The sequence below is a fragment of the Rhinoderma darwinii genome, unplaced genomic scaffold (assembly GCF_050947455.1).
Source record: "Rhinoderma darwinii isolate aRhiDar2 unplaced genomic scaffold, aRhiDar2.hap1 Scaffold_899, whole genome shotgun sequence".
Lineage (NCBI taxonomy): Eukaryota > Metazoa > Chordata > Amphibia > Anura > Rhinodermatidae > Rhinoderma > Rhinoderma darwinii.
In genome coordinates, this window is record NW_027464471.1 from 89,551 (window position 1) to 110,439 (window position 20,889).

Here is a 20,889-nt window from a genome sequence, read left to right on the forward strand (position 1 = left end):
TACGTTACACTCTGCACTAACATTGAGATAAAGCATCACATAGGAAAGCCACAAAACCAAAGGCAGCTGATAAGGGAGAGAGGAGTATCCAATCCTCTTGGCCACCCAGAGGTCAATTGATGGCTGGCTCGCTCGATCGATCGATCTAGCAAGTATCTCTGACTAGTAATAGTCAGCATTGATTAATAAGCACTGTTTTTCACCAGAGTAAATCAGGGGAAAGCGCGAACGCAGTCCCCCACTACCACAAATTATGCAGTCGAGTTTCCCGCATTTGGGGAAATCGCAGGGGTCAGCACACCCGAAGTGCAATGGATGAGCCTCACCCTGGGAGAACCACCTTAGTGATCATGGTATCTCCCCTGCCAGGTAAGTATGAGTTGCATAGCGCCTGCCAGACAGGCTCCCCTCACAAGAGGCCCTACTAAGTCGCTGAGGATTTTTCCTGGTTTTTGGTCCGAAGCAGGCCAAAGATCACCTGTCTGGATCCAACTGCGCCAAAAAACGGATGCACCTCATTGTACGGAGCCAGGGGTGTGCAGGCACCCCAAATTCCATAAGACACAGGCTCAAGTCTAAGCACTTCCAAGATGCACAGCAACCAGGGTATTAGCATATGGGGCGGCGGCTTCTGGTCAGAGCATTGCCGTGCCGATGAAGCAGTCCCCACATTTGCATGCCGTCACCTGTGAGACAGAGAGGAAGGATAGGTTAGGTTAGGGAAAGGCTCGCCATGCCCTGACTTCTCGAAGCCCAGCAGAAAAAGAAACTTCACTGATCACACTGTTGTTCATCCACGAGGGGGAGACAAAGGCTGCGTATACAGCTAAATATAAAGAGATAATGTACCACATTTTGGATTGAAAAACAGCTTTGTTGACAATCGGTGGTTAAATCACAAGCATACAAGTACCTCTGACTAGTAACAGTCAGCATTGAATAATAAGCACTGTTTTTCACCAGAGTAAATCAGGGGAAAGCGCGAACGCAGTCCCCCACTACCACAAATTATGCAGTCGAGTTTCCCGCATTTGGGGAAATCGCAGGGGTCAGCACACCCGAAGTGCAATGGATGAGCCTCACCCTGGGAGAACCACCTTAGTGATCATGGTATCTCCCCTGCCAGGTAAGTATGAGTTGCATAGCGCCTGCCAGACAGGCTCCCCTCACAAGAGGCCCTACTAAGTCGCTGAGGATTTTTCCTGGTTTTTGGTCCGAAGCAGGCCAAAGATCACCTGTCTGCATCCACCTTTTTGGATTGAAAGCAGCTTTGTTAACAATCAGTGGTCAAATCACAAGCATACAGTATACCGTCAACCAGCCCAATCAATCAATATCTTTGACACAGGCTCAAAGTAGCACAACATAGTACAGCAAAGGCACAGGTCCTACACTTTACGTTACACTCTGCACTAACATTGAGATAAAGCATCACATAGGAAAGCCACAAAACCAAAGGCAGCTGATAAGGGAGAGAGGAGTATCCAATCCTCTTGGCCACCCAGAGGTCAATTGATGGCTGGCTCGCTCGATCTAGCAAGTATCTCTGACTAGTAATAGTCAGCATTGAATAATAAGCACTGTTTTTCACCAGAGTAAATCAGGGGAAAGCGCAAACGCAGTCCCCCACTACCACAAATTATGCAGTCGAGTTTCCCGCATTTGGGGAAATCGCAGGGGTCAGCACACCCGAAGTGCAATGGCTGAGCCTCACCCTGGGAGAACCACCTTAATGATCATGGTATCTCCCCTGCCAGGTAAGTATGAGTTGCATAGCGCCTGCCAGACAGGCTCCCCTCACAAGAGGCCCTACTAAGTCGCTGAGGATTTTTCCTGGTTTTTGGTCCGAAGCAGGCCAAAGATCACCTGTCTGCATCCACCTTTTTGGATTGAAAGCAGCTTTGTTAACAATCAGTGGTCAAATCACAAGCATACAGTATACCGTCAACCAGCCCAATCAATCAATATCTTTGACACAGGCTCAAAGTAGCACAACATAGTACAGCAAAGGCACAGGTCCTACACTTTACGTTACACTCTGCACTAACATTGAGATAAAGCATCACATAGGAAAGCCACAAAACCAAAGGCAGCTGATAAGGGAGAGAGGAGTATCCAATCCTCTTGGCCACCCAGAGGTCAATTGATGGCTGGCTCGCTCGATCGATCGATCTAGCAAGTATCTCTGACTAGTAATAGTCAGCATTGAATAATAAGCACTGTTTTTCACCAGAGTAAATCAGGGGAAAGCGCGAACGCAGTCCCCCACTACCACAAATTATGCAGTCGAGTTTCCCGCATTTGGGGAAATCGCAGGGGTCAGCACACCCGAAGTGCAATGGATGAGCCTCACCCTGGGAGAACCACCTTAGTGATCATGGTATCTCCCCTGCCAGGTAAGTATGAGTTGCATAGCGCCTGCCAGACAGGCTCCCCTCACAAGAGGCCCTACTAAGTCGCTGAGGATTTTTCCTGGTTTTTGGTCCGAAGCAGGCCAAAGATCACCTGTCTGCATCCACCTTTTTGGATTGAAAGCAGCTTTGTTAACAATCAGTGGTCAAATCACAAGCATACAGTATACCGTCAACCAGCCCAATCAATCAATATCTTTGACACAGGCTCAAAGTAGCACAACATAGTACAGCAAAGGCACAGGTCCTACACTTTACGTTACACTCTGCACTAACATTGAGATAAAGCATCACATAGGAAAGCCACAAAACCAAAGGCAGCTGATAAGGGAGAGAGGAGTATCCAATCCTCTTGGCCACCCAGAGGTCAATTGATGGCTGGCTCGCTCGATCGATCGATCTAGCAAGTATCTCTGACTAGTAATAGTCAGCATTGAATAATAAGCACTGTTTTTCACCAGAGTAAATCAGGGGAAAGCGCGAACGCAGTCCCCCACTACCACAAATTATGCAGTCGAGTTTCCCGCATTTGGGGAAATCGCAGGGGTCAGCACACCCGAAGTGCAATGGATGAGCCTCACCCTGGGAGAACCACCTTAGTGATCATGGTATCTCCCCTGCCAGGTAAGTATGAGTTGCATAGCGCCTGCCAGACAGGCTCCCCTCACAAGAGGCCCTACTAAGTCGCTGAGGATTTTTCCTGGTTTTTGGTCCGAAGCAGGCCAAAGATCACCTGTCTGCATCCACCTTTTTGGATTGAAAGCAGCTTTGTTAACAATCAGTGGTCAAATCACAAGCATACAGTATACCGTCAACCAGCCCAATCAATCAATATCTTTGACACAGGCTCAAAGTAGCACAACATAGTACAGCAAAGGCACAGGTCCTACACTTTACGTTACACTCTGCACTAACATTGAGATAAAGCATCACATAGGAAAGCCACAAAACCAAAGGCAGCTGATAAGGGAGAGAGGAGTATCCAATCCTCTTGGCCACCCAGAGGTCAATTGATGGCTGGCTCGCTCGATCTAGCAAGTATCTCTGACTAGTAATAGTCAGCATTGAATAATAAGCACTGTTTTTCACCAGAGTAAATCAGGGGAAAGCGCAAACGCAGTCCCCCACTACCACAAATTATGCAGTCGAGTTTCCCGCATTTGGGGAAATCGCAGGGGTCAGCACACCCGAAGTGCAATGGATGAGCCTCACCCTGGGAGAACCACCTTAGTGATCATGGTATCTCCCCTGCCAGGTAAGTATGAGTTGCATAGCGCCTGCCAGACAGGCTCCCCTCACAAGAGGCCCTACTAAGTCGCTGAGGATTTTTCCTGGTTTTTGGTCCGAAGCAGGCCAAAGATCACCTGTCTGGATCCAACTGCGCCAAAAAACGGATGCACCTCATTGTACGGAGCCAGGGGTGTGCAGGCACCCCAAATTCCATAAGACACAGGCTCAAGTCTAAGCACTTCCAAGATGCACAGCAACCAGGGTATTAGCATATGGGGCGGCGGCTTCTGGTCAGAGCATTGCCGTGCCGATGAAGCAGTCCCCACATTTGCATGCCGTCACCTGTGAGACAGAGAGGAAGGATAGGTTAGGTTAGGGAAAGGCTCGCCATGCCCTGACTTCTCGAAGCCCAGCAGAAAAAGAAACTTCACTGATCACACTGTTGTTCATCCACGAGGGGGAGACAAAGGCTGCGTATACAGCTAAATATAAAGAGATAATGTACCACATTTTGGATTGAAAAACAGCTTTGTTGACAATCGGTGGTTAAATCACAAGCATACAAGTACCTCTGACTAGTAACAGTCAGCATTGAATAATAAGCACTGTTTTTCACCAGAGTAAATCAGGGGAAAGCGCGAACGCAGTCCCCCACTACCACAAATTATGCAGTCGAGTTTCCCGCATTTGGGGAAATCGCAGGGGTCAGCACACCCGAAGTGCAATGGATGAGCCTCACCCTGGGAGAACCACCTTAGTGATCATGGTATCTCCCCTGCCAGGTAAGTATGAGTTGCATAGCGCCTGCCAGACAGGCTCCCCTCACAAGAGGCCCTACTAAGTCGCTGAGGATTTTTCCTGGTTTTTGGTCCGAAGCAGGCCAAAGATCACCTGTCTGCATCCACCTTTTTGGATTGAAAGCAGCTTTGTTAACAATCAGTGGTCAAATCACAAGCATACAGTATACCGTCAACCAGCCCAATCAATCAATATCTTTGACACAGGCTCAAAGTAGCACAACATAGTACAGCAAAGGCACAGGTCCTACACTTTACGTTACACTCTGCACTAACATTGAGATAAAGCATCACATAGGAAAGCCACAAAACCAAAGGCAGCTGATAAGGGAGAGAGGAGTATCCAATCCTCTTGGCCACCCAGAGGTCAATTGATGGCTGGCTCGCTCGATCTAGCAAGTATCTCTGACTAGTAATAGTCAGCATTGAATAATAAGCACTGTTTTTCACCAGAGTAAATCAGGGGAAAGCGCAAACGCAGTCCCCCACTACCACAAATTATGCAGTCGAGTTTCCCGCATTTGGGGAAATCGCAGGGGTCAGCACACCCGAAGTGCAATGGCTGAGCCTCACCCTGGGAGAACCACCTTAATGATCATGGTATCTCCCCTGCCAGGTAAGTATGAGTTGCATAGCGCCTGCCAGACAGGCTCCCCTCACAAGAGGCCCTACTAAGTCGCTGAGGATTTTTCCTGGTTTTTGGTCCGAAGCAGGCCAAAGATCACCTGTCTGCATCCACCTTTTTGGATTGAAAGCAGCTTTGTTAACAATCAGTGGTCAAATCACAAGCATACAGTATACCGTCAACCAGCCCAATCAATCAATATCTTTGACACAGGCTCAAAGTAGCACAACATAGTACAGCAAAGGCACAGGTCCTACACTTTACGTTACACTCTGCACTAACATTGAGATAAAGCATCACATAGGAAAGCCACAAAACCAAAGGCAGCTGATAAGGGAGAGAGGAGTATCCAATCCTCTTGGCCACCCAGAGGTCAATTGATGGCTGGCTCGCTCGATCGATCGATCTAGCAAGTATCTCTGACTAGTAATAGTCAGCATTGAATAATAAGCACTGTTTTTCACCAGAGTAAATCAGGGGAAAGCGCGAACGCAGTCCCCCACTACCACAAATTATGCAGTCGAGTTTCCCGCATTTGGGGAAATCGCAGGGGTCAGCACACCCGAAGTGCAATGGATGAGCCTCACCCTGGGAGAACCACCTTAGTGATCATGGTATCTCCCCTGCCAGGTAAGTATGAGTTGCATAGCGCCTGCCAGACAGGCTCCCCTCACAAGAGGCCCTACTAAGTCGCTGAGGATTTTTCCTGGTTTTTGGTCCGAAGCAGGCCAAAGATCACCTGTCTGCATCCACCTTTTTGGATTGAAAGCAGCTTTGTTAACAATCAGTGGTCAAATCACAAGCATACAGTATACCGTCAACCAGCCCAATCAATCAATATCTTTGACACAGGCTCAAAGTAGCACAACATAGTACAGCAAAGGCACAGGTCCTACACTTTACGTTACACTCTGCACTAACATTGAGATAAAGCATCACATAGGAAAGCCACAAAACCAAAGGCAGCTGATAAGGGAGAGAGGAGTATCCAATCCTCTTGGCCACCCAGAGGTCAATTGATGGCTGGCTCGCTCGATCGATCGATCTAGCAAGTATCTCTGACTAGTAATAGTCAGCATTGAATAATAAGCACTGTTTTTCACCAGAGTAAATCAGGGGAAAGCGCGAACGCAGTCCCCCACTACCACAAATTATGCAGTCGAGTTTCCCGCATTTGGGGAAATCGCAGGGGTCAGCACACCCGAAGTGCAATGGATGAGCCTCACCCTGGGAGAACCACCTTAGTGATCATGGTATCTCCCCTGCCAGGTAAGTATGAGTTGCATAGCGCCTGCCAGACAGGCTCCCCTCACAAGAGGCCCTACTAAGTCGCTGAGGATTTTTCCTGGTTTTTGGTCCGAAGCAGGCCAAAGATCACCTGTCTGCATCCACCTTTTTGGATTGAAAGCAGCTTTGTTAACAATCAGTGGTCAAATCACAAGCATACAGTATACCGTCAACCAGCCCAATCAATCAATATCTTTGACACAGGCTCAAAGTAGCACAACATAGTACAGCAAAGGCACAGGTCCTACACTTTACGTTACACTCTGCACTAACATTGAGATAAAGCATCACATAGGAAAGCCACAAAACCAAAGGCAGCTGATAAGGGAGAGAGGAGTATCCAATCCTCTTGGCCACCCAGAGGTCAATTGATGGCTGGCTCGCTCGATCTAGCAAGTATCTCTGACTAGTAATAGTCAGCATTGAATAATAAGCACTGTTTTTCACCAGAGTAAATCAGGGGAAAGCGCAAACGCAGTCCCCCACTACCACAAATTATGCAGTCGAGTTTCCCGCATTTGGGGAAATCGCAGGGGTCAGCACACCCGAAGTGCAATGGATGAGCCTCACCCTGGGAGAACCACCTTAATGATCATGGTATCTCCCCTGCCAGGTAAGTATGAGTTGCATAGCGCCTGCCAGACAGGCTCCCCTCACAAGAGGCCCTACTAAGTCGCTGAGGATTTTTCCTGGTTTTTGGTCCGAAGCAGGCCAAAGATCACCTGTCTGCATCCACCTTTTTGGATTGAAAGCAGCTTTGTTAACAATCAGTGGTCAAATCACAAGCATACAGTATACCGTCAACCAGCCCAATCAATCAATATCTTTGACACAGGCTCAAAGTAGCACAACATAGTACAGCAAAGGCACAGGTCCTACACTTTACGTTACACTCTGCACTAACATTGAGATAAAGCATCACATAGGAAAGCCACAAAACCAAAGGCAGCTGATAAGGGAGAGAGGAGTATCCAATCCTCTTGGCCACCCAGAGGTCAATTGATGGCTGGCTCGCTCGATCGATCGATCTAGCAAGTATCTCTGACTAGTAATAGTCAGCATTGAATAATAAGCACTGTTTTTCACCAGAGTAAATCAGGGGAAAGCGCGAACGCAGTCCCCCACTACCACAAATTATGCAGTCGAGTTTCCCGCATTTGGGGAAATCGCAGGGGTCAGCACACCCGAAGTGCAATGGCTGAGCCTCACCCTGGGAGAACCACCTTAATGATCATGGTATCTCCCCTGCCAGGTAAGTATGAGTTGCATAGCGCCTGCCAGACAGGCTCCCCTCACAAGAGGCCCTACTAAGTCGCTGAGGATTTTTCCTGGTTTTTGGTCCGAAGCAGGCCAAAGATCACCTGTCTGCATCCACCTTTTTGGATTGAAAGCAGCTTTGTTAACAATCAGTGGTCAAATCACAAGCATACAGTATACCGTCAACCAGCCCAATCAATCAATATCTTTGACACAGGCTCAAAGTAGCACAACATAGTACAGCAAAGGCACAGGTCCTACACTTTACGTTACACTCTGCACTAACATTGAGATAAAGCATCACATAGGAAAGCCACAAAACCAAAGGCAGCTGATAAGGGAGAGAGGAGTATCCAATCCTCTTGGCCACCCAGAGGTCAATTGATGGCTGGCTCGCTCGATCGATCGATCTAGCAAGTATCTCTGACTAGTAATAGTCAGCATTGAATAATAAGCACTGTTTTTCACCAGAGTAAATCAGGGGAAAGCGCGAACGCAGTCCCCCACTACCACAAATTATGCAGTCGAGTTTCCCGCATTTGGGGAAATCGCAGGGGTCAGCACACCCGAAGTGCAATGGATGAGCCTCACCCTGGGAGAACCACCTTAGTGATCATGGTATCTCCCCTGCCAGGTAAGTATGAGTTGCATAGCGCCTGCCAGACAGGCTCCCCTCACAAGAGGCCCTACTAAGTCGCTGAGGATTTTTCCTGGTTTTTGGTCCGAAGCAGGCCAAAGATCACCTGTCTGCATCCACCTTTTTGGATTGAAAGCAGCTTTGTTAACAATCAGTGGTCAAATCACAAGCATACAGTATACCGTCAACCAGCCCAATCAATCAATATCTTTGACACAGGCTCAAAGTAGCACAACATAGTACAGCAAAGGCACAGGTCCTACACTTTACGTTACACTCTGCACTAACATTGAGATAAAGCATCACATAGGAAAGCCACAAAACCAAAGGCAGCTGATAAGGGAGAGAGGAGTATCCAATCCTCTTGGCCACCCAGAGGTCAATTGATGGCTGGCTCGCTCGATCTAGCAAGTATCTCTGACTAGTAATAGTCAGCATTGAATAATAAGCACTGTTTTTCACCAGAGTAAATCAGGGGAAAGCGCAAACGCAGTCCCCCACTACCACAAATTATGCAGTCGAGTTTCCCGCATTTGGGGAAATCGCAGGGGTCAGCACACCCGAAGTGCAATGGATGAGCCTCACCCTGGGAGAACCACCTTAATGATCATGGTATCTCCCCTGCCAGGTAAGTATGAGTTGCATAGCGCCTGCCAGACAGGCTCCCCTCACAAGAGGCCCTACTAAGTCGCTGAGGATTTTTCCTGGTTTTTGGTCCGAAGCAGGCCAAAGATCACCTGTCTGCATCCACCTTTTTGGATTGAAAGCAGCTTTGTTAACAATCAGTGGTCAAATCACAAGCATACAGTATACCGTCAACCAGCCCAATCAATCAATATCTTTGACACAGGCTCAAAGTAGCACAACATAGTACAGCAAAGGCACAGGTCCTACACTTTACGTTACACTCTGCACTAACATTGAGATAAAGCATCACATAGGAAAGCCACAAAACCAAAGGCAGCTGATAAGGGAGAGAGGAGTATCCAATCCTCTTGGCCACCCAGAGGTCAATTGATGGCTGGCTCGCTCGATCGATCGATCGATCTAGCAAGTATCTCTGACTAGTAATAGTCAGCATTGAATAATAAGCACTGTTTTTCACCAGAGTAAATCAGGGGAAAGCGCGAACGCAGTCCCCCACTACCACAAATTATGCAGTCGAGTTTCCCGCATTTGGGGAAATCGCAGGGGTCAGCACACCCGAAGTGCAATGGCTGAGCCTCACCCTGGGAGAACCACCTTAAAGATCATGGTATCTCCCCTGCCAGGTAAGTATGAGTTGCATAGCGCCTGCCAGACAGGCTCCCCTCACAAGAGGCCCTACTAAGTCGCTGAGGATTTTTCCTGGTTTTTGGTCCGAAGCAGGCCAAAGATCACCTGTCTGCATCCACCTTTTTGGATTGAAAGCAGCTTTGTTAACAATCAGTGGTCAAATCACAAGCATACAGTATACCGTCAACCAGCCCAATCAATCAATATCTTTGACACAGGCTCAAAGTAGCACAACATAGTACAGCAAAGGCACAGGTCCTACACTTTACGTTACACTCTGCACTAACATTGAGATAAAGCATCACATAGGAAAGCCACAAAACCAAAGGCAGCTGATAAGGGAGAGAGGAGTATCCAATCCTCTTGGCCACCCAGAGGTCAATTGATGGCTGGCTCGCTCGATCGATCGATCTAGCAAGTATCTCTGACTAGTAATAGTCAGCATTGAATAATAAGCACTGTTTTTCACCAGAGTAAATCAGGGGAAAGCGCGAACGCAGTCCCCCACTACCACAAATTATGCAGTCGAGTTTCCCGCATTTGGGGAAATCGCAGGGGTCAGCACACCCGAAGTGCAATGGATGAGCCTCACCCTGGGAGAACCACCTTAGTGATCATGGTATCTCCCCTGCCAGGTAAGTATGAGTTGCATAGCGCCTGCCAGACAGGCTCCCCTCACAAGAGGCCCTACTAAGTCGCTGAGGATTTTTCCTGGTTTTTGGTCCGAAGCAGGCCAAAGATCACCTGTCTGCATCCACCTTTTTGGATTGAAAGCAGCTTTGTTAACAATCAGTGGTCAAATCACAAGCATACAGTATACCGTCAACCAGCCCAATCAATCAATATCTTTGACACAGGCTCAAAGTAGCACAACATAGTACAGCAAAGGCACAGGTCCTACACTTTACGTTACACTCTGCACTAACATTGAGATAAAGCATCACATAGGAAAGCCACAAAACCAAAGGCAGCTGATAAGGGAGAGAGGAGTATCCAATCCTCTTGGCCACCCAGAGGTCAATTGATGGCTGGCTCGCTCGATCTAGCAAGTATCTCTGACTAGTAATAGTCAGCATTGAATAATAAGCACTGTTTTTCACCAGAGTAAATCAGGGGAAAGCGCAAACGCAGTCCCCCACTACCACAAATTATGCAGTCGAGTTTCCCGCATTTGGGGAAATCGCAGGGGTCAGCACACCCGAAGTGCAATGGATGAGCCTCACCCTGGGAGAACCACCTTAATGATCATGGTATCTCCCCTGCCAGGTAAGTATGAGTTGCATAGCGCCTGCCAGACAGGCTCCCCTCACAAGAGGCCCTACTAAGTCGCTGAGGATTTTTCCTGGTTTTTGGTCCGAAGCAGGCCAAAGATCACCTGTCTGCATCCACCTTTTTGGATTGAAAGCAGCTTTGTTAACAATCAGTGGTCAAATCACAAGCATACAGTATACCGTCAACCAGCCCAATCAATCAATATCTTTGACACAGGCTCAAAGTAGCACAACATAGTACAGCAAAGGCACAGGTCCTACACTTTACGTTACACTCTGCACTAACATTGAGATAAAGCATCACATAGGAAAGCCACAAAACCAAAGGCAGCTGATAAGGGAGAGAGGAGTATCCAATCCTCTTGGCCACCCAGAGGTCAATTGATGGCTGGCTCGCTCGATCGATCGATCTAGCAAGTATCTCTGACTAGTAATAGTCAGCATTGAATAATAAGCACTGTTTTTCACCAGAGTAAATCAGGGGAAAGCGCGAACGCAGTCCCCCACTACCACAAATTATGCAGTCGAGTTTCCCGCATTTGGGGAAATCGCAGGGGTCAGCACACCCGAAGTGCAATGGCTGAGCCTCACCCTGGGAGAACCACCTTAAAGATCATGGTATCTCCCCTGCCAGGTAAGTATGAGTTGCATAGCGCCTGCCAGACAGGCTCCCCTCACAAGAGGCCCTACTAAGTCGCTGAGGATTTTTCCTGGTTTTTGGTCCGAAGCAGGCCAAAGATCACCTGTCTGCATCCACCTTTTTGGATTGAAAGCAGCTTTGTTAACAATCAGTGGTCAAATCACAAGCATACAGTATACCGTCAACCAGCCCAATCAATCAATATCTTTGACACAGGCTCAAAGTAGCACAACATAGTACAGCAAAGGCACAGGTCCTACACTTTACGTTACACTCTGCACTAACATTGAGATAAAGCATCACATAGGAAAGCCACAAAACCAAAGGCAGCTGATAAGGGAGAGAGGAGTATCCAATCCTCTTGGCCACCCAGAGGTCAATTGATGGCTGGCTCGCTCGATCGATCGATCTAGCAAGTATCTCTGACTAGTAATAGTCAGCATTGAATAATAAGCACTGTTTTTCACCAGAGTAAATCAGGGGAAAGCGCGAACGCAGTCCCCCACTACCACAAATTATGCAGTCGAGTTTCCCGCATTTGGGGAAATCGCAGGGGTCAGCACACCCGAAGTGCAATGGATGAGCCTCACCCTGGGAGAACCACCTTAGTGATCATGGTATCTCCCCTGCCAGGTAAGTATGAGTTGCATAGCGCCTGCCAGACAGGCTCCCCTCACAAGAGGCCCTACTAAGTCGCTGAGGATTTTTCCTGGTTTTTGGTCCGAAGCAGGCCAAAGATCACCTGTCTGCATCCACCTTTTTGGATTGAAAGCAGCTTTGTTAACAATCAGTGGTCAAATCACAAGCATACAGTATACCGTCAACCAGCCCAATCAATCAATATCTTTGACACAGGCTCAAAGTAGCACAACATAGTACAGCAAAGGCACAGGTCCTACACTTTACGTTACACTCTGCACTAACATTGAGATAAAGCATCACATAGGAAAGCCACAAAACCAAAGGCAGCTGATAAGGGAGAGAGGAGTATCCAATCCTCTTGGCCACCCAGAGGTCAATTGATGGCTGGCTCGCTCGATCGATCGATCTAGCAAGTATCTCTGACTAGTAATAGTCAGCATTGAATAATAAGCACTGTTTTTCACCAGAGTAAATCAGGGGAAAGCGCGAACGCAGTCCCCCACTACCACAAATTATGCAGTCGAGTTTCCCGCATTTGGGGAAATCGCAGGGGTCAGCACACCCGAAGTGCAATGGCTGAGCCTCACCCTGGGAGAACCACCTTAAAGATCATGGTATCTCCCCTGCCAGGTAAGTATGAGTTGCATAGCGCCTGCCAGACAGGCTCCCCTCACAAGAGGCCCTACTAAGTCGCTGAGGATTTTTCCTGGTTTTTGGTCCGAAGCAGGCCAAAGATCACCTGTCTGCATCCACCTTTTTGGATTGAAAGCAGCTTTGTTAACAATCAGTGGTCAAATCACAAGCATACAGTATACCGTCAACCAGCCCAATCAATCAATATCTTTGACACAGGCTCAAAGTAGCACAACATAGTACAGCAAAGGCACAGGTCCTACACTTTACGTTACACTCTGCACTAACATTGAGATAAAGCATCACATAGGAAAGCCACAAAACCAAAGGCAGCTGATAAGGGAGAGAGGAGTATCCAATCCTCTTGGCCACCCAGAGGTCAATTGATGGCTGGCTCGCTCGATCGATCGATCTAGCAAGTATCTCTGACTAGTAATAGTCAGCATTGAATAATAAGCACTGTTTTTCACCAGAGTAAATCAGGGGAAAGCGCGAACGCAGTCCCCCACTACCACAAATTATGCAGTCGAGTTTCCCGCATTTGGGGAAATCGCAGGGGTCAGCACACCCGAAGTGCAATGGATGAGCCTCACCCTGGGAGAACCACCTTAGTGATCATGGTATCTCCCCTGCCAGGTAAGTATGAGTTGCATAGCGCCTGCCAGACAGGCTCCCCTCACAAGAGGCCCTACTAAGTCGCTGAGGATTTTTCCTGGTTTTTGGTCCGAAGCAGGCCAAAGATCACCTGTCTGCATCCACCTTTTTGGATTGAAAGCAGCTTTGTTAACAATCAGTGGTCAAATCACAAGCATACAGTATACCGTCAACCAGCCCAATCAATCAATATCTTTGACACAGGCTCAAAGTAGCACAACATAGTACAGCAAAGGCACAGGTCCTACACTTTACGTTACACTCTGCACTAACATTGAGATAAAGCATCACATAGGAAAGCCACAAAACCAAAGGCAGCTGATAAGGGAGAGAGGAGTATCCAATCCTCTTGGCCACCCAGAGGTCAATTGATGGCTGGCTCGCTCGATCTAGCAAGTATCTCTGACTAGTAATAGTCAGCATTGAATAATAAGCACTGTTTTTCACCAGAGTAAATCAGGGGAAAGCGCAAACGCAGTCCCCCACTACCACAAATTATGCAGTCGAGTTTCCCGCATTTGGGGAAATCGCAGGGGTCAGCACACCCGAAGTGCAATGGATGAGCCTCACCCTGGGAGAACCACCTTAATGATCATGGTATCTCCCCTGCCAGGTAAGTATGAGTTGCATAGCGCCTGCCAGACAGGCTCCCCTCACAAGAGGCCCTACTAAGTCGCTGAGGATTTTTCCTGGTTTTTGGTCCGAAGCAGGCCAAAGATCACCTGTCTGCATCCACCTTTTTGGATTGAAAGCAGCTTTGTTAACAATCAGTGGTCAAATCACAAGCATACAGTATACCGTCAACCAGCCCAATCAATCAATATCTTTGACACAGGCTCAAAGTAGCACAACATAGTACAGCAAAGGCACAGGTCCTACACTTTACGTTACACTCTGCACTAACATTGAGATAAAGCATCACATAGGAAAGCCACAAAACCAAAGGCAGCTGATAAGGGAGAGAGGAGTATCCAATCCTCTTGGCCACCCAGAGGTCAATTGATGGCTGGCTCGCTCGATCGATCGATCTAGCAAGTATCTCTGACTAGTAATAGTCAGCATTGAATAATAAGCACTGTTTTTCACCAGAGTAAATCAGGGGAAAGCGCGAACGCAGTCCCCCACTACCACAAATTATGCAGTCGAGTTTCCCGCATTTGGGGAAATCGCAGGGGTCAGCACACCCGAAGTGCAATGGCTGAGCCTCACCCTGGGAGAACCACCTTAAAGATCATGGTATCTCCCCTGCCAGGTAAGTATGAGTTGCATAGCGCCTGCCAGACAGGCTCCCCTCACAAGAGGCCCTACTAAGTCGCTGAGGATTTTTCCTGGTTTTTGGTCCGAAGCAGGCCAAAGATCACCTGTCTGCATCCACCTTTTTGGATTGAAAGCAGCTTTGTTAACAATCAGTGGTCAAATCACAAGCATACAGTATACCGTCAACCAGCCCAATCAATCAATATCTTTGACACAGGCTCAAAGTAGCACAACATAGTACAGCAAAGGCACAGGTCCTACACTTTACGTTACACTCTGCACTAACATTGAGATAAAGCATCACATAGGAAAGCCACAAAACCAAAGGCAGCTGATAAGGGAGAGAGGAGTATCCAATCCTCTTGGCCACCCAGAGGTCAATTGATGGCTGGCTCGCTCGATCGATCGATCTAGCAAGTATCTCTGACTAGTAATAGTCAGCATTGAATAATAAGCACTGTTTTTCACCAGAGTAAATCAGGGGAAAGCGCGAACGCAGTCCCCCACTACCACAAATTATGCAGTCGAGTTTCCCGCATTTGGGGAAATCGCAGGGGTCAGCACACCCGAAGTGCAATGGATGAGCCTCACCCTGGGAGAACCACCTTAGTGATCATGGTATCTCCCCTGCCAGGTAAGTATGAGTTGCATAGCGCCTGCCAGACAGGCTCCCCTCACAAGAGGCCCTACTAAGTCGCTGAGGATTTTTCCTGGTTTTTGGTCCGAAGCAGGCCAAAGATCACCTGTCTGCATCCACCTTTTTGGATTGAAAGCAGCTTTGTTAACAATCAGTGGTCAAATCACAAGCATACAGTATACCGTCAACCAGCCCAATCAATCAATATCTTTGACACAGGCTCAAAGTAGCACAACATAGTACAGCAAAGGCACAGGTCCTACACTTTACGTTACACTCTGCACTAACATTGAGATAAAGCATCACATAGGAAAGCCACAAAACCAAAGGCAGCTGATAAGGGAGAGAGGAGTATCCAATCCTCTTGGCCACCCAGAGGTCAATTGATGGCTGGCTCGCTCGATCGATCGATCTAGCAAGTATCTCTGACTAGTAATAGTCAGCATTGATTAATAAGCACTGTTTTTCACCAGAGTAAATCAGGGGAAAGCGCGAACGCAGTCCCCCACTACCACAAATTATGCAGTCGAGTTTCCCGCATTTGGGGAAATCGCAGGGGTCAGCACACCCGAAGTGCAATGGATGAGCCTCACCCTGGGAGAACCACCTTAGTGATCATGGTATCTCCCCTGCCAGGTAAGTATGAGTTGCATAGCGCCTGCCAGACAGGCTCCCCTCACAAGAGGCCCTACTAAGTCGCTGAGGATTTTTCCTGGTTTTTGGTCCGAAGCAGGCCAAAGATCACCTGTCTGGATCCAACTGCGCCAAAAAACGGATGCACCTCATTGTACGGAGCCAGGGGTGTGCAGGCACCCCAAATTCCATAAGACACAGGCTCAAGTCTAAGCACTTCCAAGATGCACAGCAACCAGGGTATTAGCATATGGGGCGGCGGCTTCTGGTCAGAGCATTGCCGTGCCGATGAAGCAGTCCCCACATTTGCATGCCGTCACCTGTGAGACAGAGAGGAAGGATAGGTTAGGTTAGGGAAAGGCTCGCCATGCCCTGACTTCTCGAAGCCCAGCAGAAAAAGAAACTTCACTGATCACACTGTTGTTCATCCACGAGGGGGAGACAAAGGCTGCGTATACAGCTAAATATAAAGAGATAATGTACCACATTTTGGATTGAAAAACAGCTTTGTTGACAATCGGTGGTTAAATCACAAGCATACAAGTACCTCTGACTAGTAACAGTCAGCATTGAATAATAAGCACTGTTTTTCACCAGAGTAAATCAGGGGAAAGCGCGAACGCAGTCCCCCACTACCACAAATTATGCAGTCGAGTTTCCCGCATTTGGGGAAATCGCAGGGGTCAGCACACCCGAAGTGCAATGGATGAGCCTCACCCTGGGAGAACCACCTTAGTGATCATGGTATCTCCCCTGCCAGGTAAGTATGAGTTGCATAGCGCCTGCCAGACAGGCTCCCCTCACAAGAGGCCCTACTAAGTCGCTGAGGATTTTTCCTGGTTTTTGGTCCGAAGCAGGCCAAAGATCACCTGTCTGCATCCACCTTTTTGGATTGAAAGCAGCTTTGTTAACAATCAGTGGTCAAATCACAAGCATACAGTATACCGTCAACCAGCCCAATCAATCAATATCTTTGACACAGGCTCAAAGTAGCACAACATAGTACAGCAAAGGCACAGGTCCTACACTTTACGTTACACTCTGCACTAACATTGAGATAAAGCATCACATAGGAAAGCCACAAAACCAAAGGCAGCTGATAAGGGAGAGAGGAGTATCCAATCCTCTTGGCCACCCAGAGGTCAATTGATGGCTGGCTCGCTCGATCTAGCAAGTATCTCTGACTAGTAATAGTCAGCATTGAATAATAAGCACTGTTTTTCACCAGAGTAAATCAGGGGAAAGCGCAAACGCAGTCCCCCACTACCACAAATTATGCAGTCGAGTTTCCCGCATTTGGGGAAATCGCAGGGGTCAGCACACCCGAAGTGCAATGGCTGAGCCTCACCCTGGGAGAACCACCTTAATGATCATGGTATCTCCCCTGCCAGGTAAGTATGAGTTGCATAGCGCCTGCCAGACAGGCTCCCCTCACAAGAGGCCCTACTAAGTCGCTGAGGATTTTTCCTGGTTTTTGGTCCGAAGCAGGCCAAAGATCACCTGTCTGCATCCACCTTTTTGGATTGAAAGCAGCTTTGTTAACAATCAGTGGTCAAATCACAAGCATACAGTATACCGTCAACCAGCCCAATCAATCAATATCTTTGACACAGGCTCAAAGTAGCACAACATAGTACAGCAAAGGCACAGGTCCTACACTTTACGTTACACTCTGCACTAACATTGAGATAAAGCATCACATAGGAAAGCCACAAAACCAAAGGCAGCTGATAAGGGAGAGAGGAGTATCCAATCCTCTTGGCCACCCAGAGGTCAATTGATGGCTGGCTCGCTCGATCGATCGATCTAGCAAGTATCTCTGACTAGTAATAGTCAGCATTGAATAATAAGCACTGTTTTTCACCAGAGTAAATCAGGGGAAAGCGCGAACGCAGTCCCCCACTACCACAAATTATGCAGTCGAGTTTCCCGCATTTGGGGAAATCGCAGGGGTCAGCACACCCGAAGTGCAATGGATGAGCCTCACCCTGGGAGAACCACCTTAGTGATCATGGTATCTCCCCTGCCAGGTAAGTATGAGTTGCATAGCGCCTGCCAGACAGGCTCCCCTCACAAGAGGCCCTACTAAGTCGCTGAGGATTTTTCCTGGTTTTTGGTCCGAAGCAGGCCAAAGATCACCTGTCTGCATCCACCTTTTTGGATTGAAAGCAGCTTTGTTAACAATCAGTGGTCAAATCACAAGCATACAGTATACCGTCAACCAGCCCAATCAATCAATATCTTTGACACAGGCTCAAAGTAGCACAACATAGTACAGCAAAGGCACAGGTCCTACACTTTACGTTACACTCTGCACTAACATTGAGATAAAGCATCACATAGGAAAGCCACAAAACCAAAGGCAGCTGATAAGGGAGAGAGGAGTATCCAATCCTCTTGGCCACCCAGAGGTCAATTGATGGCTGGCTCGCTCGATCGATCGATCTAGCAAGTATCTCTGACTAGTAATAGTCAGCATTGAATAATAAGCACTGTTTTTCACCAGAGTAAATCAGGGGAAAGCGCGAACGCAGTCCCCCACTACCACAAATTATGCAGTCGAGTTTCCCGCATTTGGGGAAATCGCAGGGGTCAGCACACCCGAAGTGCAATGGATGAGCCTCACCCTGGGAGAACCACCTTAGTGATCATGGTATCTCCCCTGCCAGGTAAGTATGAGTTGCATAGCGCCTGCCAGACAGGCTCCCCTCACAAGAGGCCCTACTAAGTCGCTGAGGATTTTTCCTGGTTTTTGGTCCGAAGCAGGCCAAAGATCACCTGTCTGCATCCACCTTTTTGGATTGAAAGCAGCTTTGTTAACAATCAGTGGTCAAATCACAAGCATACAGTATACCGTCAACCAGCCCAATCAATCAATATCTTTGACACAGGCTCAAAGTAGCACAACATAGTACAGCAAAGGCACAGGTCCTACACTTTACGTTACACTCTGCACTAACATTGAGATAAAGCATCACATAGGAAAGCCACAAAACCAAAGGCAGCTGATAAGGGAGAGAGGAGTATCCAATCCTCTTGGCCACCCAGAGGTCAATTGATGGCTGGCTCGCTCGATCTAGCAAGTATCTCTGACTAGTAATAGTCAGCATTGAATAATAAGCACTGTTTTTCACCAGAGTAAATCAGGGGAAAGCGCAAACGCAGTCCCCCACTACCACAAATTATGCAGTCGAGTTTCCCGCATTTGGGGAAATCGCAGGGGTCAGCACACCCGAAGTGCAATGGATGAGCCTCACCCTGGGAGAACCACCTTAGTGATCATGGTATCTCCCCTGCCAGGTAAGTATGAGTTGCATAGCGCCTGCCAGACAGGCTCCCCTCACAAGAGGCCCTACTAAGTCGCTGAGGATTTTTCCTGGTTTTTGGTCCGAAGCAGGCCAAAGATCACCTGTCTGGATCCAACTGCGCCAAAAAACGGATGCACCTCATTGTACGGAGCCAGGGGTGTGCAGGCACCCCAAATTCCATAAGACACAGGCTCAAGTCTAAGCACTTCCAAGATGCACAGCAACCAGGGTATTAGCATATGGGGCGGCGGCTTCTGGTCAGAGCATTGCCGTGCCGATGAAGCAGTCCCCACATTTGCATGCCGTCACCTGTGAGACAGAGAGGAAGGATAGGTTAGGTTAGGGAAAGGCTCGCCATGCCCTGACTTCTCGAAGCCCAGCAGAAAAAGAAACTTCACTGATCACACTGTTGTTCATCCACGAGGGGGAGACAAAGGCTGCGTATACAGCTAAATATAAAGAGATAATGTACCACATTTTGGATTGAAAAACAGCTTTGTTGACAATCGGTGGTTAAATCACAAGCATACAAGTACCTCTGACTAGTAACAGTCAGCATTGAATAATAAGCACTGTTTTTCACCAGAGTAAATCAGGGGAAAGCGCGAACGCAGTCCCCCACTACCACAAATTATGCAGTCGAGTTTCCCGCATTTGGGGAAATCGCAGGGGTCAGCACACCCGAAGTGCAATGGATGAGCCTCACCCTGGGAGAACCACCTTAGTGATCATGGTATCTCCCCTGCCAGGTAAGTATGAGTTGCATAGCGCCTGCCAGACAGGCTCCCCTCACAAGAGGCCCTACTAAGTCGCTGAGGATTTTTCCTGGTTTTTGGTCCGAAGCAGGCCAAAGATCACCTGTCTGCATCCACCTTTTTGGATTGAAAGCAGCTTTGTTAACAATCAGTGGTCAAATCACAAGCATACAGTATACCGTCAACCAGCCCAATCAATCAATATCTTTGACACAGGCTCAAAGTAGCACAACATAGTACAGCAAAGGCACAGGTCCTACACTTTACGTTACACTCTGCACTAACATTGAGATAAAGCATCACATAGGAAAGCCACAAAACCAAAGGCAGCTGATAAGGGAGAGAGGAGTATCCAATCCTCTTGGCCACCCAGAGGTCAATTGATGGCTGGCTCGCTCGATCTAGCAAGTATCTCTGACTAGTAATAGTCAGCATTGAATAATAAGCACTGTTTTTCACCAGAGTAAATCAGGGGAAAGCGCAAACGCAGTCCCCCACTACCACAAATTATGCAGTCGAGTTTCCCGCATTTGGGGAAATCGCAGGGGTCAGCACACCCGAAGTGCAATGGCTGAGCCTCACCCTGGGAGAACCACCTTAATGATCATGGTATCTCCCCTGCCAGGTAAGTATGAGTTGCATAGCGCCTGCCAGACAGGCTCCCCTCACAAGAGGCCCTACTAAGTCGCTGAGGATTTTTCCTGGTTTTTGGTCCGAAGCAGGCCAAAGATCACCTGTCTGCATCCACCTTTTTGGATTGAAAGCAGCTTTGTTAACAATCAGTGGTCAAATCACAAGCATACAGTATACCGTCAACCAGCCCAATCAATCAATATCTTTGACACAGGCTCAAAGTAGCACAACATAGTACAGCAAAGGCACAGGTCCTACACTTTACGTTACACTCTGCACTAACATTGAGATAAAGCATCACATAGGA

At 48.0% G+C, this 20,889-nt stretch overlaps 32 non-coding genes across 32 annotated transcripts; all 32 read right to left on the minus strand.

Annotated features, from left to right (window-relative positions):
• Nucleotides 1-213: 213 nt before the first annotated feature.
• LOC142732201 (U1 spliceosomal RNA) lies at nucleotides 214-377 on the minus strand. The gene has a single exon (XR_012879413.1). It is a non-coding gene; the product is annotated as a U1 spliceosomal RNA (small nuclear RNA).
• A 593-nt stretch (nucleotides 378-970) lies between these two features.
• On the minus strand, nucleotides 971-1,134 carry LOC142732202 (U1 spliceosomal RNA). The gene has a single exon (XR_012879414.1). It is a non-coding gene; the product is annotated as a U1 spliceosomal RNA (small nuclear RNA).
• A 467-nt stretch (nucleotides 1,135-1,601) lies between these two features.
• Nucleotides 1,602-1,765, minus strand: LOC142732294 (U1 spliceosomal RNA). The gene has a single exon (XR_012879497.1). It is a non-coding gene; the product is annotated as a U1 spliceosomal RNA (small nuclear RNA).
• A 475-nt stretch (nucleotides 1,766-2,240) lies between these two features.
• On the minus strand, nucleotides 2,241-2,404 carry LOC142732203 (U1 spliceosomal RNA). The gene has a single exon (XR_012879415.1). It is a non-coding gene; the product is annotated as a U1 spliceosomal RNA (small nuclear RNA).
• A 475-nt stretch (nucleotides 2,405-2,879) lies between these two features.
• LOC142732204 (U1 spliceosomal RNA) lies at nucleotides 2,880-3,043 on the minus strand. Its single transcript, XR_012879416.1, has one exon. It is a non-coding gene; the product is annotated as a U1 spliceosomal RNA (small nuclear RNA).
• A 467-nt stretch (nucleotides 3,044-3,510) lies between these two features.
• LOC142732259 (U1 spliceosomal RNA) lies at nucleotides 3,511-3,674 on the minus strand. Its single transcript, XR_012879466.1, has one exon. It is a non-coding gene; the product is annotated as a U1 spliceosomal RNA (small nuclear RNA).
• Nucleotides 3,675-4,267: 593 nt separating this feature from the next.
• On the minus strand, nucleotides 4,268-4,431 carry LOC142732206 (U1 spliceosomal RNA). The gene has a single exon (XR_012879417.1). It is a non-coding gene; the product is annotated as a U1 spliceosomal RNA (small nuclear RNA).
• Nucleotides 4,432-4,898: 467 nt separating this feature from the next.
• LOC142732295 (U1 spliceosomal RNA) lies at nucleotides 4,899-5,062 on the minus strand. Its single transcript, XR_012879498.1, has one exon. It is a non-coding gene; the product is annotated as a U1 spliceosomal RNA (small nuclear RNA).
• A 475-nt stretch (nucleotides 5,063-5,537) lies between these two features.
• On the minus strand, nucleotides 5,538-5,701 carry LOC142732208 (U1 spliceosomal RNA). The gene has a single exon (XR_012879419.1). It is a non-coding gene; the product is annotated as a U1 spliceosomal RNA (small nuclear RNA).
• Nucleotides 5,702-6,176: 475 nt separating this feature from the next.
• LOC142732209 (U1 spliceosomal RNA) lies at nucleotides 6,177-6,340 on the minus strand. Its single transcript, XR_012879420.1, has one exon. It is a non-coding gene; the product is annotated as a U1 spliceosomal RNA (small nuclear RNA).
• A 467-nt stretch (nucleotides 6,341-6,807) lies between these two features.
• Nucleotides 6,808-6,971, minus strand: LOC142732244 (U1 spliceosomal RNA). Its single transcript, XR_012879452.1, has one exon. It is a non-coding gene; the product is annotated as a U1 spliceosomal RNA (small nuclear RNA).
• A 475-nt stretch (nucleotides 6,972-7,446) lies between these two features.
• Nucleotides 7,447-7,610, minus strand: LOC142732263 (U1 spliceosomal RNA). The gene has a single exon (XR_012879469.1). It is a non-coding gene; the product is annotated as a U1 spliceosomal RNA (small nuclear RNA).
• A 475-nt stretch (nucleotides 7,611-8,085) lies between these two features.
• On the minus strand, nucleotides 8,086-8,249 carry LOC142732210 (U1 spliceosomal RNA). Its single transcript, XR_012879421.1, has one exon. It is a non-coding gene; the product is annotated as a U1 spliceosomal RNA (small nuclear RNA).
• Nucleotides 8,250-8,716: 467 nt separating this feature from the next.
• On the minus strand, nucleotides 8,717-8,880 carry LOC142732245 (U1 spliceosomal RNA). The gene has a single exon (XR_012879453.1). It is a non-coding gene; the product is annotated as a U1 spliceosomal RNA (small nuclear RNA).
• Nucleotides 8,881-9,359: 479 nt separating this feature from the next.
• LOC142732300 (U1 spliceosomal RNA) lies at nucleotides 9,360-9,523 on the minus strand. The gene has a single exon (XR_012879503.1). It is a non-coding gene; the product is annotated as a U1 spliceosomal RNA (small nuclear RNA).
• Nucleotides 9,524-9,998: 475 nt separating this feature from the next.
• LOC142732211 (U1 spliceosomal RNA) lies at nucleotides 9,999-10,162 on the minus strand. The gene has a single exon (XR_012879422.1). It is a non-coding gene; the product is annotated as a U1 spliceosomal RNA (small nuclear RNA).
• Nucleotides 10,163-10,629: 467 nt separating this feature from the next.
• On the minus strand, nucleotides 10,630-10,793 carry LOC142732246 (U1 spliceosomal RNA). The gene has a single exon (XR_012879454.1). It is a non-coding gene; the product is annotated as a U1 spliceosomal RNA (small nuclear RNA).
• A 475-nt stretch (nucleotides 10,794-11,268) lies between these two features.
• Nucleotides 11,269-11,432, minus strand: LOC142732301 (U1 spliceosomal RNA). Its single transcript, XR_012879504.1, has one exon. It is a non-coding gene; the product is annotated as a U1 spliceosomal RNA (small nuclear RNA).
• A 475-nt stretch (nucleotides 11,433-11,907) lies between these two features.
• LOC142732212 (U1 spliceosomal RNA) lies at nucleotides 11,908-12,071 on the minus strand. The gene has a single exon (XR_012879423.1). It is a non-coding gene; the product is annotated as a U1 spliceosomal RNA (small nuclear RNA).
• Nucleotides 12,072-12,546: 475 nt separating this feature from the next.
• LOC142732302 (U1 spliceosomal RNA) lies at nucleotides 12,547-12,710 on the minus strand. Its single transcript, XR_012879505.1, has one exon. It is a non-coding gene; the product is annotated as a U1 spliceosomal RNA (small nuclear RNA).
• A 475-nt stretch (nucleotides 12,711-13,185) lies between these two features.
• On the minus strand, nucleotides 13,186-13,349 carry LOC142732213 (U1 spliceosomal RNA). Its single transcript, XR_012879424.1, has one exon. It is a non-coding gene; the product is annotated as a U1 spliceosomal RNA (small nuclear RNA).
• Nucleotides 13,350-13,816: 467 nt separating this feature from the next.
• Nucleotides 13,817-13,980, minus strand: LOC142732247 (U1 spliceosomal RNA). Its single transcript, XR_012879455.1, has one exon. It is a non-coding gene; the product is annotated as a U1 spliceosomal RNA (small nuclear RNA).
• Nucleotides 13,981-14,455: 475 nt separating this feature from the next.
• Nucleotides 14,456-14,619, minus strand: LOC142732303 (U1 spliceosomal RNA). The gene has a single exon (XR_012879506.1). It is a non-coding gene; the product is annotated as a U1 spliceosomal RNA (small nuclear RNA).
• A 475-nt stretch (nucleotides 14,620-15,094) lies between these two features.
• On the minus strand, nucleotides 15,095-15,258 carry LOC142732214 (U1 spliceosomal RNA). The gene has a single exon (XR_012879425.1). It is a non-coding gene; the product is annotated as a U1 spliceosomal RNA (small nuclear RNA).
• A 475-nt stretch (nucleotides 15,259-15,733) lies between these two features.
• On the minus strand, nucleotides 15,734-15,897 carry LOC142732215 (U1 spliceosomal RNA). The gene has a single exon (XR_012879426.1). It is a non-coding gene; the product is annotated as a U1 spliceosomal RNA (small nuclear RNA).
• Nucleotides 15,898-16,490: 593 nt separating this feature from the next.
• On the minus strand, nucleotides 16,491-16,654 carry LOC142732217 (U1 spliceosomal RNA). Its single transcript, XR_012879427.1, has one exon. It is a non-coding gene; the product is annotated as a U1 spliceosomal RNA (small nuclear RNA).
• A 467-nt stretch (nucleotides 16,655-17,121) lies between these two features.
• On the minus strand, nucleotides 17,122-17,285 carry LOC142732296 (U1 spliceosomal RNA). Its single transcript, XR_012879499.1, has one exon. It is a non-coding gene; the product is annotated as a U1 spliceosomal RNA (small nuclear RNA).
• Nucleotides 17,286-17,760: 475 nt separating this feature from the next.
• LOC142732218 (U1 spliceosomal RNA) lies at nucleotides 17,761-17,924 on the minus strand. The gene has a single exon (XR_012879428.1). It is a non-coding gene; the product is annotated as a U1 spliceosomal RNA (small nuclear RNA).
• Nucleotides 17,925-18,399: 475 nt separating this feature from the next.
• On the minus strand, nucleotides 18,400-18,563 carry LOC142732220 (U1 spliceosomal RNA). Its single transcript, XR_012879430.1, has one exon. It is a non-coding gene; the product is annotated as a U1 spliceosomal RNA (small nuclear RNA).
• A 467-nt stretch (nucleotides 18,564-19,030) lies between these two features.
• LOC142732261 (U1 spliceosomal RNA) lies at nucleotides 19,031-19,194 on the minus strand. Its single transcript, XR_012879467.1, has one exon. It is a non-coding gene; the product is annotated as a U1 spliceosomal RNA (small nuclear RNA).
• A 593-nt stretch (nucleotides 19,195-19,787) lies between these two features.
• Nucleotides 19,788-19,951, minus strand: LOC142732221 (U1 spliceosomal RNA). Its single transcript, XR_012879431.1, has one exon. It is a non-coding gene; the product is annotated as a U1 spliceosomal RNA (small nuclear RNA).
• A 467-nt stretch (nucleotides 19,952-20,418) lies between these two features.
• LOC142732297 (U1 spliceosomal RNA) lies at nucleotides 20,419-20,582 on the minus strand. Its single transcript, XR_012879500.1, has one exon. It is a non-coding gene; the product is annotated as a U1 spliceosomal RNA (small nuclear RNA).
• Nucleotides 20,583-20,889: the final 307 nt, after the last annotated feature.